We start from the raw sequence: 17,453 nt of genomic DNA, 5'->3' as shown, positions 1-17,453 counted from the left end.
AAGAGAGCTGTAGAACATTAGCTAATTCACATTGTTACAGCAATACTGACAGCCTTTCTAAGGTCTGATTAACATTATGAATTTTAACTTACAGTTCACTTACTCTTGAAAATATTCCTGTGTTTTTTTACTGATCATCTTTCAAGGCAGTGGAGACACTAAGGAGCACACAAATGGCACAGAACGTCATAGGTAGGAGTTACAGAAATGCAATCATACCCCGAGGTACAGGAAGGTAGAAGGGCAACCGATGATGGGACAGACAGTCAGTGCAGGAATCCCCTGCAGCTGTGGCCCTGTCACACAAGTATTCCGCTTCGGATACTGATGAGAGGGATGGCCCATCAGGTGACCAGAGCAGTGGCACTAAAGGTGGCCCTGCCGTACTGAGGGGAGCAATAATAATAGCATATTAGAGCAATAATATTTAGAGGATCATGAGCACAGATAGGCACTTCTGAGGATGTAAGAGACACTTCAGGTATGTTGCTTCCCCAGTGCTAGAGTCATGGATGTCTCAAAGTGGGTACAAGGCCTCCTGAAAGGGGAGGGTAAACAGAGAACTCATTCTCTACACTGGCACAAATGACATAGGTAGGAAGAGTGACAGTCCTGCAATGATAATTCATGGAGATAAGTAGTAAACTAAATAGGAGGACCTCTACGATCGTAATGTTAGGATTCCTCCCTCTCCCATGTGCTACTGAGGCTAGGAACAGAGACATAGTACAATTGAACATGTGGCTAAAGAGCTGGTGGAGGGGTCAGGGTTTTAGATATGTGGATCATTGGGATGTCTTCCAGGAAAACTGGGACCTGTACAGGAAGGATGGGTTGCACCTAAACTGGAGGGGCATGAATAAGCAGGCAGGGAGGTTTAACAGTGCCACTGGGGAGGGTTTAAACTAGTGCGGTGGGGGTTGGGAACAGAAGCAGCTGGTCGGTAAGTATAGAGATTGGGGAAGAGCTTGAGACTAAAGCAAATATAGCTAAGAGGAAGAGCAGTCAGGGAGAAGTTGCTGAGCTCAGTGGAACTGGAGGCTTAGAATCCATTTGCTTCAATGCAAGAGCAAAGAAAATTACAGCACAGGAACGGGCCCTTAGGCCCTCCAAGTCTGCACCAACATGCTGCCCGTCACAACTAAAACCCCCTACCCATCTGGGAACCATATCCCTCTATTCCCATCCTATTCCTGTATTTGTCAAGACACCCTTTAAAAGTCATTATTGTATCTACTTCCACTACTTCCCCCGGCAGCAAGTTCCAGGCACCCACCACCCTCTGTGTAAAAAATCTTGCCTCGTACATCACCTTTAAAGCTTGCACCTTAAACCTATGCCCGCGAGTAACTGGCTCCTCCACTCTGTCCATGTCCTTCGTAATCTTGTAGATGTCTATCAGGTCGCCCCTCAGCTTCTGTCGTTCCAGTGAGAACAACCCAAGTTTCTCCAACCTCTCCTCATAGCTAATGCCCTCCATACCAGGCAACATCAGGTAAATAAATGGAGGGCATTAGCTATGAGGAAAGGTTGGAGAAACTTGGGTTGTTCTCACTGGAACGACAGAAGTTGAGGAGCAACCTGATGGAGGTCTACAAGATTACGAAGGACATGGACAGAGTGGAGGAGCCAGTTACTCGCGGGCATAGGTTTAAGGTGCAAGCTTTAAAGGTGATGTACGAGGCAAGATTTTTTACACAGAGGGTGGTGGGTGCCTGGAACTTGCTGCCGGGGGAAGTAGTGGAAGTAGATACAATAATGACTTTTAAAGGGTGTCTTGACAAATACAGGAATAGGATGGGAATAGAGGGATATGGTTCCCAGATGGGTAGGGGGTTTTAGTTGTGACGGGCAGCATGTTGGTGCAGACTTGGAGGGCTTCCTTGTATTCCACGCTTGCTTCGTGTATTCCCAGCCTCCTAGCCTTGACAAATGCTTGCTTTTTCTTTTTGACTAGGCTAACAACATCTCTCGTTATCCAAGGTTCCCTAAACCTGCCATACTTATCCTTCATCCTTACAGGAACGTGCTGGTCCTGAGTTCCCAGTAACTTACACTTGAAAGCCTCCCACATACCAGATGTTGACTTGCCCTCAAACATCTGCTTCCAATTTACATTCTTCAGTTCCTGTCTAATATTGTTGTAATTAGCCTTCCCCCAGTTTAGGACCTTCACCTGGCATCAACAGTTATCTTTATCCATCAGTACCTTAAAGTTTACTGAATTATGATCACTGTTCCTGAGCTGCTCCCCTACTGAGACTTCGACCACCTGGCCAGGCTCATTCCCCAATACTAGGTCCAGTACAGCCCCTTTCCTAGTTGGACTATCAACATTCTGTTTCAAAAAGCCCTCCTGGATGCTCCTTACAAACGCTGTCCCATCCGTGCCCCAAGTGAGTTCCAGCCAATATACGGGAAGTTAAAATCACTACGGCAACAATCTTGTTACTCTTACATCTTGCCAAAATCTGCCTACATATCTGTTCTTCTTTCTCCCACTGGCTGTTGGGAGGCCTATAGTAAACCCCAAACATTGTGACTGCACCCTTCCTGTTCCTGAGCTCTACCCATATTGCCTCGCTGTAAGAGCCATCTGAGGTGTTCTCCCACAATACAGCTGTGATATTCTCCTTAACAAGTAGTGCAACTCCCCCACCTCTTTTATATCTCCCTCTATCCTGACTGAAACATCTGTATCCTGGAACGTTAAGCTGCCAATCCTGTCCCTCCCTTAAACGAGTCTCTGTAATAGCAATAACATCATAGTTCCAAGTACTAATCTAAGCTCTAAGTTCATCTGCCTTACCTGTTACACTTCTCACATTGAAACAGATGCACTGCAGTTCACCAGACGCGCTTTGATCAGCAACCACACTCTGCCTGCTCTTCCTCTGAGTCTTACTGGCCCTATTCTCTAGTTCACTTTCAGTCAATTCACCTTTGCTTTGGTTCCCACCCCCTTCTAAGAAAATTTAAATCCTCCCAAGTGACACTAGCAAACCTCCCAGCCAGAATATTTGTGCCCTTCCAATTTAGATGCAACCCTTCCTTCTTGTACAGGTCACACCTACCCCGGAAGAGTTCCCAATGGTCCAGCAGGGTTAAGGAGAATCCCAAGGCATTTTATACATATATTAGGAGCAAGAGGGTAACTAGGAAAAGAGTAGGCCTACTCAAGTATAAAGGAGAGAGATTGTGTGAAGCCAGAGGAAATGGACGAGATCCTTAAGGAGAGCTTTACATTGGTATTCACCAGAGAGAGACATGAGAAATGTTGAGGTTATGGAAAGATGTGTGAATATTCTCAGACAGGTCAACACAATGAAGGAGGAAGTGTTGGCTGTCTTGAAATGAATAAGGTAGACAAATCCCCAGGGCAAATGGGATCTATCCCAGGATACTGTGGGAAGCAAGAAAGGAAATAACTGGAGCCTTAAACAGGCATCTTTGCATTGGGTCTAGGCCCGAAACGTCAGCCTCTCTGCTCCTATGATGCTGCTTGGCCTGCTGTGTTCATCCAGCTCTGCACCTTGTTATCTTTGCATTGTCTTTGGCCTCAGGCAAGGTTCCAGAGGACTGGATAATAGTGGAAGAAGGGGAACAGAGATAATTCAGGTAATTACAGGTCAGTAAGCCTGATGTCAGTGGTGGGGAAGCTATTGGAGAAGATACTGAGAGACAGGATTTATTCACATTTGGAAGCAAATGGATTTGTTAATGATGGGCAGCACGGGTTTGTGTGGAGAAGGTCATGTTGCACCAACTTGATTGAATATTTTGAGGAGGTGACAAGAATGATTGATGAGGGAAGGGTGGTGGATGTTGTCTACATGGATGTTAGTAAGGCATCAAAGCACCTCATGGCAGGCTGGTACAAAAGGTACAGTTTCATGGGATCCAGGTATGCAGGACAGATAGATACAGAGCTGGCATGGTCATAGAAGACAGAGTAGTGGTGGAAGGGTGCTTTTCAGAATGGAGATCAGTAACTAGTGGTGTTCTGCAGGGATCAGTGCTGGGACCTGTGTTTGTAATATATATATACACACACACACACACACATGATCTGGAGGAAAATGAAGGTGACCTGATTATTAAGTTTGCAGATGACACCAAAATTGGCAGAGTTGCAGATAGTAAGAAGGGCTGTCAAAGGATACAGTGGCATATAGATAGATTGGAGGTTTGGGCAGAGAAATAGCAGATGAATTTAATATAGACAAATGCAAGATGATGCATTTTGGAAGATCAAATTCAGGTACAAATTATGCAATAAGTGGCAGAATCCCTTAGCAGCATTGATATACAGAGGGATCTGGGGGTACAGGTCCACTGATCCCTGGAAGTGGTAGCCACAGGCGGATAGGTTGGTCATGAAGGTATGCAGCACACTTTCCTTCATCAGCCAAGGCACTAAATATAAACTTGGCAAGTTATGTTACAGCTGTATACTAAACCTTAGTTTAGTTTGGAATATTGTATGCAATTTTGATCGCTACACTACCAGAAGGACGTGGATGCTTTGAAGAGGTCGTAGTGAAGGTTTATCAGGATGTTGCTTTGTCTGAAGGGTTTTAGGTATGAGGAGAGGTTAGATAAACTCAGATTGTTTTCACTGGAAAGATGGAGACTGAGGGGCGATCTGATAGAGGTGTACAAAATTATGATAAGCATAGATAGAGTGGATAGTTGAGGCTTTTTCCCCAGAGTGGAAAGGTCGACTACAAGACAGCACAGGTTCAAGCTGAGAGGCGGAAAGTTTAGGGGAGAAGCACGGGGAAAATTTTTCACAAAAACGGTGGTGGGTGCCTGGAACATAGTGCCAGTGGAAATGGTGGAAGCAGGCACATTAGCAATTTAAGGCACATCTTGATAGACATATGAATGGGAGGCTAACAGAGAGATAGAAACCGTATATTGGCAATAAATAGTGGCTCTAAATAATATCTAGGAATCGGTGCAGGCTTGGTGGGCTAAAGGGCCTATTCCTGTGCAGTATTATTCTTTGTTCTGCTAGAATCCTGGTCCAGTCTGATTTGTTCAAAGTGTCTGATATCCAACCTCAGAGGCATTCTATACTGCTACAGTCCAACATTTCTATTACCATTGTTTCAGTCCAATTACCTACTGGTAGCAGTTTGTAGTGTAAGCAATAGCTTTGCGAGATGGATTAATACTTCTGAGCACATGTCATGTAAGACCCAATCAGCCAAACAGAGATTTTCCTCCTATTAGTCTGGGTATTTAGTATTAAAGTTGGAGGGGCAAATCTAACATACAAAGCCACAGTACAGCCAGTCACCTACAGCCTGTTCTTCTAACTACCACTGATTGCGGTTTTAAAATCTAAAATACTGACCTCAAAGTAATGAAACATACTGATTTTTTTCAATGATGAAGAAGAATCTAATAGCCCAGTATAATTCAGAAAACAAAAAACTTCAGTCAGGAGCTTTATACAATGAAAAGATGACACTGGGCTGAATTTTAGTTTTTTTGGCTATGTGCAAGTTGCGTCAAGTTATTGGGGAATTTTGGAGATGCTATTGAGTTGTTTCACTGTATCTTACCAAACTTGTCTTTGTCTATTTGGTGTCTCTCACATATGATTCCAGCCCCATCTTACCACATGCTGTCTCCGGAACAGTTTGCCACTGCTGGGATATCCCTGAATTAAATAGCATCCGTTGTCCCATGTGATCTTTAAAAGGCAGCTGCACGCTCAGACAGGAACTACCCTCTATTGTTCCTGATATTTGCCTCAGAAATGGTTGACAGGGGGAAATTGGCACATCGCTTTGTGGGCAGGGTCCTGGAAGTCCTGGTGGATGGCGTAGAGAAGAGGCAGTCTTTCTCTTCCCTCATGGCTAGTAGTGGAGGCCACAACACTAAATCTTGTCAGCTTGATGAGGTTACCACCAAGTTTAGAGCAGTCTCAATGCCTAGCATTGAAGCAAGAAGGTCAATGTCTTTCTGCACTCTGCCACTGTAAAAGAACCTCCACCATGGCTCATGGTCTACCACTCTCACTACTGTCTGCAATATCTGTCCTCACTTGCTGTCAGCTACCATGCCCTCTGTGCTGCCTACTTACTCGCTCGGGACATCTTCCCACCTGCACCAATAGATAACTGCTGTGCCATCCTTCTCCTGCCTCTCTCTTTCTCATTCTAGGAGGAAAACAGTTTCCAGTAGGGCACAGAGTGTCAAGTTAGGTGGTGGGCTGCCAAACATTTGGCTGTCCATCCTTCATGTGAAAACCCCTCATGCATTCTGACTCTGATTGCCCTGAGTGGCTGACTGCCTGTGTTCAAGCCCCTAGACTGAGTGTCAAAGGATGCCCTTGACTTACTGTGCTGGGGGCCCTGAGCAACGGTTATCCCTCTTGATGAGACTGAAGCCTACTGACAACCATGACCAGCTTCCTGATTTTGTGTCTGAGCTAACGGCTTAAAAAAAACAAAGTTATATGAGCCTGGTAGCTCTGATTATGGGGACAAAGCACCCAAATGCAAGGCAAGAATGCGATGAGCATCCAAGTAGGCTCATACTGAATGAAGATTATGGCAGTGAGCAAAAAGCCTAAAGATGCAGCTCGTCCAGTCCATGAGCTGGATGCAATGAGCGCACATTGTCCTTGCTGCAGCATTACAATGAATAGTTGCTGGTGCAGCCTGAGGATGCAGCTTTAAGTGCAGAAGTGTCCTGTATGTGGACCATCCAAACAGCTTTATTCAAATGTAGGTGCGGAAACTGAAAATATTTGCCTCAGTGTTAGCCTTCTCTTTAATCTCACATAGAATTACATTGAATTTACAGCACTGAAGAGGCCTAACAAACCTGTGACCCTACTTAATCAAATCCCATTCACACATTCTTCTATTCCTCTCTCTCAAGTACTTATTTGCAATGCATTTCTGCTATTCATCTCTGAGTAAATATGTACATGCTGAATTCCTTATTGGTTTTGGTAAGAAAAAGGGCAGAATCTTTCAGGCCCACCTGCAGCTTTAAGGGCAGGTAAAGGTAAGTAATTGAGGGAGGCAAAAAAGTTGGTTCCCTGAGGGTGGGTTAAAGGTTTAGTGTTAAGTTTGCAGAACACTTAATCACATTCCATAACCACCTCAGCCTACTTAATTAAATTCACAGGTGTAATCTTGTTAGGTGGGGACTGGAAACACATTCATAAACTTGACCATATGTACTGGATATGCATTTGACAGGTGGACTGATCCCACAAAATCCTGGGAGAACAAACCTCTTCAGCAATGAGTCTCCTTCATAACCTAGTCTTTTTTTTGTGCGAATGTTTTCAGCGTAAAGGGTGAAACTTCACTCTCATTTATTCTTATAGACTCATGGAGATGTACAGTGGGGAACAGACCCTTCGGTCCAACCTGTCCATGCCAACCAGATATCCTAAATTAATCTAGTCCTATTTGCCAGCATTTGGCTCATATCCCTCTATAGCCTTCTTATTCTATGCCCAGTTTGAGCAGAATACCACCGGCATGGCAATGCCTGCCCCGACAGCCCCAGGCACATCTGTTCCCTCTGTCATCGCTTCAGAAGTCAGATCAGTCTTCCTGGGAGTCAACCCAAGGAAAGCAATGCACCTGGACAGTGTCCCTGACTGAGCACTTAGATCCTGTGCAGACCAACGGAGGTATTCACTGACATCTTCAATCTCTCCCTCCTACAAGCCAAGGTCCCTACCTGCTTCAAGAAGACACCATCATCCCCATAGTCAAGAAAACACGTGCACTGTGCCTTAATGACTACCGCCCAATAGCTCTCACTTCAATAATAATAAAGTGCTTCAAGAGGCTGGTCATGGCCCACATCAACTCCAGGCTCCCAAACTGCCTTGATCCCCTACAGTTTGCCTACCAACATAACAGATCCACAGAGGATGCCATATCCTTAGCACTGCATTCATCCCCGGGACATCTACGTCAGACTCCTGCTCATTGACTACAGCTCCACCTTTAACACAATTATCCCCTCCAGACTGATCTCAAAACTGTGACACCTTGGTCTCAGCTCTGCCCCCTCCAACTGGATCCTTAGCTTTCTGAACTATAGGCCACAATCAGTGAAGATAAGTAACTGCATCTCCTCCACAATAACAGTCAACACTACAGTCCCCAAGGATATGTCCTCAGCCCCCTACTGTACTCCCCGTACACCTACGACTGTGTAGCCAAATTCCGAATGAACACCATCTACAAGTTCGCTGATGACATCACCGTACTGGGATGGATATCTAACAATGACAAGTCAAAATACAGAAGGGAGAGAGGGGCCTTGGTGACATGGTGTAATGAAAACAACCTATCTCTCAATGTCGGCAAAATTAAAGAACTGATCATTGATTTCAGAAAGACAGGAGGAGAACACGCCCCCATTCATATCAAAGGAACTGAGGTGGGGAAAATGAACAGTATCAAGTTCCTTGGAGTGATGATAACCAACTACCTGTCCTGGACTTCCCACGTGAATGTAACAGTCGAGAAGGCACAATAATGCCTCTTCATCCTCAGGAAATTTGGCATGTCCAGAAGGTCCCTCACCAACTTCTACAGATTCACCATTGAAAGCATACTGTCCACGTACATAACGGCCTGGTACGGCAACTCCTCTGCCCAGGACCGTGAGAAACTACAGAAGGTGGTATGCACAAGCCAGACCATCATGGAAACTAACCTTCCATCCATGGACTCTATTTACACGGCTCGCTGCCGTAGAAAGGTGGCCAATATCATCAAAGACCCATCACACCCCGGTAATGACCTCTTACATCCTCCTCCCTCAGGCAGAAGCTACAGGAGCCTGAACACATGCACAAGCAGGTTCAGGAACAGCTTCTTTCTAGCCATTATCAGACTGTGGAATAGGCTCTAGCATCAAATAATGTAACCTGCAATGTAACCTGTATGCCTCTAAGTCTTTTTGTTCTGTACATCCTTTGGTTGCAGTGATCTGCCTGTACCGCTCGTAAACAAAGTTTTTCACTGTATTTTTGTACATGTGACAATAAAATCAAAATCAGATGTTATTCATACACCTATCCAGATGCCTTTTAAATGTAATGGTAGCAGCCCCCACCACTTCCTCTGGCAGCTCATTCCATAAACGCACCACCCTATTCATGAAAATGTTGCCCCTTAGGTCCCTTTTAAACTTTTTCTCTCTCACTTTAAACCTATGCCCTCTAGGTTTGAACACACCTACCCTGTGGAAAAGACGTTGACTATTCACCCTATTGATGCACCTCATGATTTTATAAACTTCGATAAGGTCATCTCTTAGCCTCTGACACTCCAGGGAAAATAGCCCCATCCTATTCAGCCTCTCCCTGTAGCTCAAATCCTCCAACTGTGGCAACATTCTTGCAAATCTTTTCTGAACCCTTTCAAATTTCACAACATCCTTCCTATAGCAAACGTTAAACATTTGGAGTGTGAGAGATGAAACCTGATTAGGTCAACAATCCTACTCAAACAAGGCAGCCACACTTGCTGATTCCAACAAACCTGACTGGGATAGCTGAATGGGAGGTTAACTCAAAAAAACAGCTCAGCTGAAAATGTTCAGATATAGGTGGGATAAGTAGGAGGGATTTGTAGCAAATGTAAGTTAAAGATTTTGGGCTATCAGGGACACTGAAACGATCCTGGGGAATGGAAGGAGGAAATCACAGTGATATGGACAAAGATGGAAGGGAGCTGCTTATTTAGGGTGGGGAACAAAGTAGGGCAATTAATAGTGCTGGGGAGAGAGAAAGAGCAGGTAAATTGAATAAGGGGTTATGTAAGACTAAGGTTGGGCATGGGGATGTGTTTGGAAGTATGATCGGAGGGAAAAGCAGGAATAATGAGAGAGATAATGAAATGACAGATAGTTATACAGGACTCTGAAGAAGAATAAAAGGGGTGATAAAGGAAAGAAGACTATCCACAGAGATAGGGGTGGACGTGTAGAGGAGGAAGATAAAGGGTGAATGAAAAATTAACAATCATCATCTTTCTCCTAAATCAGCTTGCAAAAGAAAGCATTGCAGAGAATGCGTAGTATAAATGGGAAGTCTGTTTGCAAAATGTTCCTGTGCGGCACAAACATGTCCTGAGGGAATCGCAATAGAAACTAAAAAATACTGTTGCTTGAGCATTTAGTTAAGTACATTGAAGGGAAGCACTCACTGTAGGGCAAAGTGAACAAGCACTATCAACTCCTAACACCAATAAACCAACCATATTCCATGATTCATTTAACTCTGTGAAGAAGGGAACACAAGACTCACCAAGTGGCGATGCTGGTGGGGAAGACTTTTCCACATGCAACTGTGCAGGAGCATTCACAGGTCATGTATTTGAAAATTAAGGAAAATTGGATAAAACTATTATGCAAGCTATAAATTCGAAGGTTATAAGGGTATACTGCAAGGGATAACAAAAGCCACAAATTGAGCTAATCGCTCAATGAATGAAAGCAATATAAAGATTAAGACTACCAAGAACCTGTAAATGAGGCAGAATGAGGAAGAGAAAACCAGTCATGGAAAAACAGCAGTATGACAGTCAAGTACACGTGACCGTGTGGCTAAATTCCACAACAACTCCATTTGCAAGTTTGCTGATAACAAACTTGGTTGGATCTCAAACAACGACGAGATAGAGTACGAGAAGGAGATACAGTTCTTAACAGCATGGTGTAAAGACAACAATCTCTCCATCAACATCAGCAAAACGAAGGTCATGGTCATTGACTTCAGGAAGTGAAGGGCACGCCTCATCTACATTAATGGTGCTGAGGTGGAGATGGTTGAGAGCATCAAGTTCCTGAGAACGATGATCACTACAAATTGTCCTGGTCTACCTATGTTGACGCTACGGTCAAGAAAGCACAGCAATGCCTCCACTTCCTTAGGAGGCTAAGGAAATTCGACATGTCCATAAAGACTCATAACTTTTTATAAATGCACCATAGAAAGCAACCTGTCTGGGTATATCACAGCGTGGTATGGCAACTGCTCTTCCCAAGACCAAAAGAAACTACAGAGTTGTGAAATCAGCCCAGTCCATCATGCAAACAAGCCTCCCATCCATTGGCTTCATCTATACTTCCCACTGTATCAGGAAAGTAACCAACAGAATCACAAACCCCTCCCATCCTGGTCATACACACTTACTCCCTCTTGTCCGGCAGAAGACATAAAAGGTTGCATTCACATACAAACAGATTCAAAAACAGCATTTTTCTTGCTGTTATCAGTCTTTTCAATGGACCTCTTTAATGTTAATGTTGATCTTTCTCTGCACCTTCTCGGCAGCAATGACATTGTATCCTGCACTCTGTTCTGTTACCCTAATGCACTTGTATAGTAACATCTGCCTGTAAAGGACGTAAGACAACACTTTTCACTGTACCTCGGTACACGTGACAGTAATAAATTAAATCAAATGAAATCAAAAGGAGAGACATTGAAACTGTTAGGAAGTTTGTTGTAGCCTAGATGGTATTTAGTCTGCTTGTAAAGCTTGCACTGTAATTTAAGGAACCAGTCAGTGCAACTAGTTGGTATAAGTGCATGCTTAGGTGAATACTAGGCTTCAGTGAGTAAAACAAGCAAGGTAAAGGCAAGATAAGATTCTTTTATCTTTCTTAGTGTAAAGGGAAAGAGATGGCAGTTAGGGCAGTGTTGTGCTCTTCTTACCAGATGTGGGAGATCAGGGAGCAAGCTAGTGTCCCTGACGACTATGTCTGCAGGGAGTGCAATCGGCTGCAGCTCCTCATAGACCGTGTTGGTTGGTTGGAGTGGCAGTTAGACACACTGAGGAGCATACGCGGGGCAGAGGGTGTGATAGACACTAGTTTACAGGGAGGTGGTCACACCAGAGGTTCAGTCAGGTAGATGGGTTACCGCCAGGAGAGGCAGGTACGTAGTGCAGGAGTCTCCTGTGGCTATTCCCCTCTCTACCAGGTGTACCATTTTGGATACTGTTGGGGGCAGAGCCTCTCTGGGGTGTATAAAAGCAGCAGCCAGGACTGTGGCACCACAACTGGCTCTGCTATAGAGCAGGGTTGGGCAAGATCCAAGTGAGCAATAGTGGTAGGAGACTTGTTAGTTAGGGGCACAGACAGGGATTTCTGAGGCCGTATTCAAGAGTCCAGGATGGTGTGTTGCCTTCCTGGTGCCAGGGTCAAGGACGTCTCTGAGCAGTTGCATGAAATTCTTAAGAGGGAGGGTGAGCAGCCAGACGTCATGGTGCACATTGATACTAACAACACAGGTAGAAAGAGGGATGAGGTCCTGTGGAGTGAGTATAGGAGTTGGGAAAGAGGCTGAAGAGCAGGACCTCAAGGGTAGTAATCTCTGGGTTATTACCAATGCCACATGCTAGTGAGGCAAGGAATAGAAAGACAGGAGAGATGAATGTGTGGCTAAGGAGCTGGTGCAGGGGGCAGGGTTTCAGGTTCTTGGATCACTGGGACCTCTTCTGGGGCAGGGGAGACCTGTACAAGAGGGACGAGTTGCACCTAAACTGGGGGGGAACCAATATCCTTGCAGGGAAGTTCACTAGTGCTATTCAGGAAGGTTTAAACTAGAGCGGCAAGGGGCTGGGAACCAGAGCAGCAGGTCAGCAAGTGGAGGGATTGAGGGGAAGGTAGATGTTAAGACCAGTAAATCATAAAGAAAAGACAGGCAGAGACAGGTAAATGAATACAATGGTACGAATGGGCTGAAGTGTGTTCATTTCAATGCAAGGAGTATTATAGATAAGGCAGATAAGCTTACAGCCTGGATCAGTACATGGGACTATGATGTTATGGCCATTACAGAGACTTGGTTGAGACAGGGACAGGACTGGCTGCTCAACATTCCGGGTTTCGTTATTTTAGACGAGATAGAGCGGAAAAAGGTAAAAAAGGTAGTCAAGTTGCATTACTAATCAATGAGAATGTTATATCTGTACTCAGAAAGGACGTGCTGGAGGGATCATCCACTGAGGCAATATGGGTAGAGCTTAAAAATAAGATGGGTGCAATCTCTGTGACAGGATTATACTATAGGCTCCCCAGCAGCAATTGAGGCATTGCAGAACAAATATGTAGGCAGATTATGGAAAGGTGCAATAAAAACAGAGTTGTCATAATGGGTGACTTTAATACCCCCAATATTGGCTGGGTCTCCCTTACAGCAAAATGCTTACATGGGGCGGAATTTGTTAAGTGCATCCAAGAGGGTTTTTTGAAACAGTATGTGGATAGTCCAACTAGAGGAGGGGCCATACTGGACTTTGTATTGGCTAATGAGCCCGGCCAGATGACTGCCCTTTCAGTGGGACAGCATTTTGGAAACAATGATCACAACTCCTTAAATTTTAAGATAGCTATGAACAAGATTAAGTCAGTACTTGCAGGAAAGTTTTTTTTAAATTCATTCACAGGGTGAGGGCATCGCTGGCTAGGTCAGGATTTATTGCCCATTGGGCAGCTAAGAGTCAACGACATTGCTGTGGGTCTGGAGTCACATGTAGGCCAGACCAGGAAAAGATGGCAGTTTGCTCCCCCAAAGGACATTAGTGAACCAGATAGGTTTTTATGACAATCGACAATGGATTCACGGTCATCACCGGACTCTTAATTCCAGATATTTATTGAATTCAAATTCCACCATCTGCCGTGGCGGGATTCAAACCCAGGTCTCCAGAACATTACCTGGGTCTCTGGATTAACAGTCCAGTGATACTACCAATAGGCCATCACCTCCCCTAAATTAGGGGAGGGCAAATTAAGTCAGTATTAGGCAGGAGCCGGGGTGTGTTAATTGGGAGGAGCTGTTATCAGGCAAGTCCATATTTGGCACGTGGGAACTGTTTAAAAACCTGCTGCGGAGCGTTCAAGATCAGCATGTTCCAGGAAGGAGGAAGGACAAGGTGGCAAGGTAAGGGACCCTTGGATAACGAAGGAAGTTGTGAAGATAGTCAAAAGGAAAAAAGAAGCTTGTGTAAGGCTTAGGAAGCTATATTCGGACAGGACCCGTGATGAATATAAGGAAAGCAGGAAAGTACTCAGGCAGGGTATTAGGAGAGCAAGAAGGGGCCATGAAATGACTTTGGCAAGTAGGGTTAAAGAGACTCCCAAGGCATTATATAGATACATTACACACAAGAGAATAACTAGGGAAAAGGTAGGACCACTTGAAGATAAAGAAGGGAACTTGTGCTTGGAAGCAGAGAATGTGGGTAGGATCCTAAGCGAGGATTTTGCATTGGTATTCACCCAGGAAAAGGATATGGAGGACAGTGAGATTTGTGTGGAGCATGCTAATATGCTAGGGCATTTTGAGATCGAGAAAGAAGTGGTGTTGGATCTCTTGAAGAGCATTAAGGTGGATAAGTCTCCAGGGCCTGATGGTATCTACCCCAGGTTTCTGAGAGAGGCATGAGAGGAGAATGCTGGGGCCTTGACCAAGATCTTTGTATCGTTGCTAGCCACTGGACACGTCCAGGGGGACTGGCGAGTAGCTCATGTTGTTCCTCTGTTCAAGAAGGGAAATAGGGATAATCCAGGAAACTACAGACCGAGGAGTCTCTCAACGCTGGTTGGCAAGCTACTGGAGTCAAGTCCTAGGGATAAGATTTACATGCATTTGGAAAAGCATGGCCTAATTAGGGACAATCAGCATGGCTTTGTGCAGGGCAAGTCATGTCTTCCTAACTTGACTGAATTTTTTTTGAGGAAGTGACGAAGGTGATTGATAAAGGTAGAGCAGTGGATGCCGTTTACATGGATTTTAGTAAGATTTTCAACAAGGTCCCTCATAGTAGCGTCATCCAGAAGATTAAGATGCATGGGATCCACGGTGATTTGGCCGTGTGGATTCAGAATTGGCTTGCCCATAGAAGACAGACGGCAGCAGTGGAAGAGTGTTTTTCAGACTGAAGGTCAGTGGCTAGTGGTGTTCTGCAGGGATCTGTACTGGGACCTCTGCTGCTTGGCATATATATAAATGACTTGAATGAAAATGTAGATGGGTGGGTTAGTAAGTTTGCAGGCGATACAAAAATTGGTGGAGTTGTGGATAGTGTAGAAGGTTGTCAAAGAATACAGCAGGATATAGATCAGTTGCAGATATGGGCAAAGAAATGGCAGATGGCGTTTAATCCAGGTAAAAGTGAAGTGTTGCATTTGGGGAGATCAAATGTTAAGGAAAAGTATATAGTGAATGGCAGGACTCTGAACAGCATTGATGTACAGAGGGATCTTGGGGTTCAAGTTCATAGCTCCCTGAAAGTGGCCACGCAAATAGTTAGGGTGGTAAGGAAGGCATATGATACGCTTGCCTTTATTGGTCAGGGAATTGAGTACAAGAGTCAGGATGTCATATTGCAGCTTTGTAAGACTTTGGTTAGGTCACACTTGGAGTATTGTGTTCAATTCTGGTCACCACATTACAGGAAGGATGTGGAGGCTTTGGAGAGGGCACAGACGAGGTTTACCAGGATGCTGCCCGGATTAGAGGGTATGAGCTACCAGGAAAGGCTAGAAAAACTCAGGTTGTTTTCTCTGGAGCAGTGGAGGCCGAGGGGAGACTTGATAGAAGCCTATAAAATTATGAGATGCATAGATAGGGTTGATGGTCAGATTTTTTTCCCCAGAGTTGAAATGTCTTATACTAGGGGGTGTGCATTTAAGGTTAGAGGGGGTAAAGTTCAAAGGAGACGTGAGGGACAAGTTTTTTTTTTACACAGAGTGGTAGGAGTCTGAAACACACTGCCAGGGAGACAGATACAATAAGGGCATTTAAGGGACTTTTAAATAACCACATGAATATGCAAGGAATGGAGAGATATGGACCAAGGGCAGGCAGAAAGGATCAGTTTCATTTGATGTCATGCTCGGCACAGCCTCATGGGCTGAAGGGCCAGTTCCTGTGCTGTACAGTTCTGTGTTCTAAGTACAGTACATCTAAATGCCCCCTTTATTCTCAGCACAATTTACTCCTTCAAAGAACTTGGTTCCCTTTCAGAAAATAATGCTGACCCTTCCTGATTACCTTGAGCTTTTCTAAGTTTATTCCAGCTACAACCTCTAGTGATTGAATCTAAAACCTTCCCCATGACAAATGTTAAGCTAACTGGTCGCTCCTTCAGTTTGCTTAGTACTGTTTCAGTTGAGTTTGTAATTTCGTTAAATTTCTCTCACCCTTCAACCTCCTAATTTATAGCTATTATTGGAATATTTTGCATCCTCTGTAGTAAAGACAGAACAAAATATTTGTTCATTTCATTTCTTTATTCTTTATTATTTCCTTTTTATTTGGAGGAAAGATCTTCTGGCTATTCAGGGAGTGCAACAAAGGTTTACCACAACTGATTCTTCGGATGGCAGGATGATATACGAAGAGACTGGTTAGGACTATATTCACTGGAGCTTGGAAGAATGAATAAGATCTTGTAGAAATCTCTAAAACTATAACAGGACTAGACTGGGTAAAGGTAGGAATGATGTTCCTAATGACTGGGAAGTTCAATAACCAGGGGTCACAGTTTAAGGATATGGAGTCATTTATGACTGAGATAAGGAGAAATTTCTTCACCAAGATAGTCGTGAGCCTGTGGAATTCTCTTTCTTCAGACAGCAATTGAGGCTGAACATTTAATGTTTTCAAGCAGGAGTCAGATATAGTTCTTAAGGTCAAAGCGATCAAAGGGTATGGAGAGAAAGCGGGAACAGGGTACCGAGTAGGAAGATCAGCCATGGTCATATTGAATTGCAGAATAGGCTCAAGAGGCCAAATGGACTACATCTACTCCTTTTATTTATGTTTCTATTTATTATTAACTTCCTTTCTCACTCTCTAGGGAACCAGCACTCACTTTACTTACTCTTTCCCTGTTTAAATACCTGTAGCAATGGTTGCTATCCATTTTTACACTCCAGGGTATCTTCCTCTCATACTCTAATTTCTTCCTGCTGATTAACCTTTTAGTCATTCTCTGTCACTCATTATATTCTAATCAATCATGTGACCTGCCGTTCCTTTTTGCACAGTTATTTGCTTTTTCCTTAAGTTTGATGTTTTCCCTTCCTTCTTTTGTTAGCCACAGATGGTAGTTTTTCCCTTTGGAATGTTTACTTCCAGTAGTAATATACTTATCAGTGTATTCCAAATTATTCCTTCAAAGGTCTGCTGCAGCATCTCTATTGATCTGTCCCCTAGCCTAATATATTAGGTCACTTCAGCTTAGTCAGCTTTCACCTCCACATAGTTGTTCTTATTAAAGTTTAAAATGCTAGTCTTAGACCAAATCTTCTCCCCTTCCAACTGGATATTACAATCATAGTATGACTGCTGCTACCTAGGGGAACCTTTATTCTGAGGTAATTAACCGATCCTGTCTCATTGCATAATACCAATTCTAATATAACCTGCTCTCTGG

The 17,453-nt window shown here is 44.1% G+C and overlaps 1 protein-coding gene across 1 annotated transcript in view; it reads right to left on the bottom strand.

Moving 5' to 3' along the window:
* Positions 1–17,453, bottom strand: part of dock3 (dedicator of cytokinesis 3) — an 821,127-nt gene that overhangs the window by 240,429 nt on the left and 563,245 nt on the right. The gene's annotated exons all lie outside the window — the stretch shown is intronic.

This window comes from Rhincodon typus, chromosome 16, assembly GCF_021869965.1.
Source record: "Rhincodon typus isolate 14 chromosome 16, sRhiTyp1.1, whole genome shotgun sequence".
In the NCBI taxonomy this organism is placed as follows: Eukaryota; Metazoa; Chordata; class Chondrichthyes; order Orectolobiformes; family Rhincodontidae; genus Rhincodon; species Rhincodon typus.
This window is presented reverse-complemented; position numbering and strand designations above follow the sequence as displayed.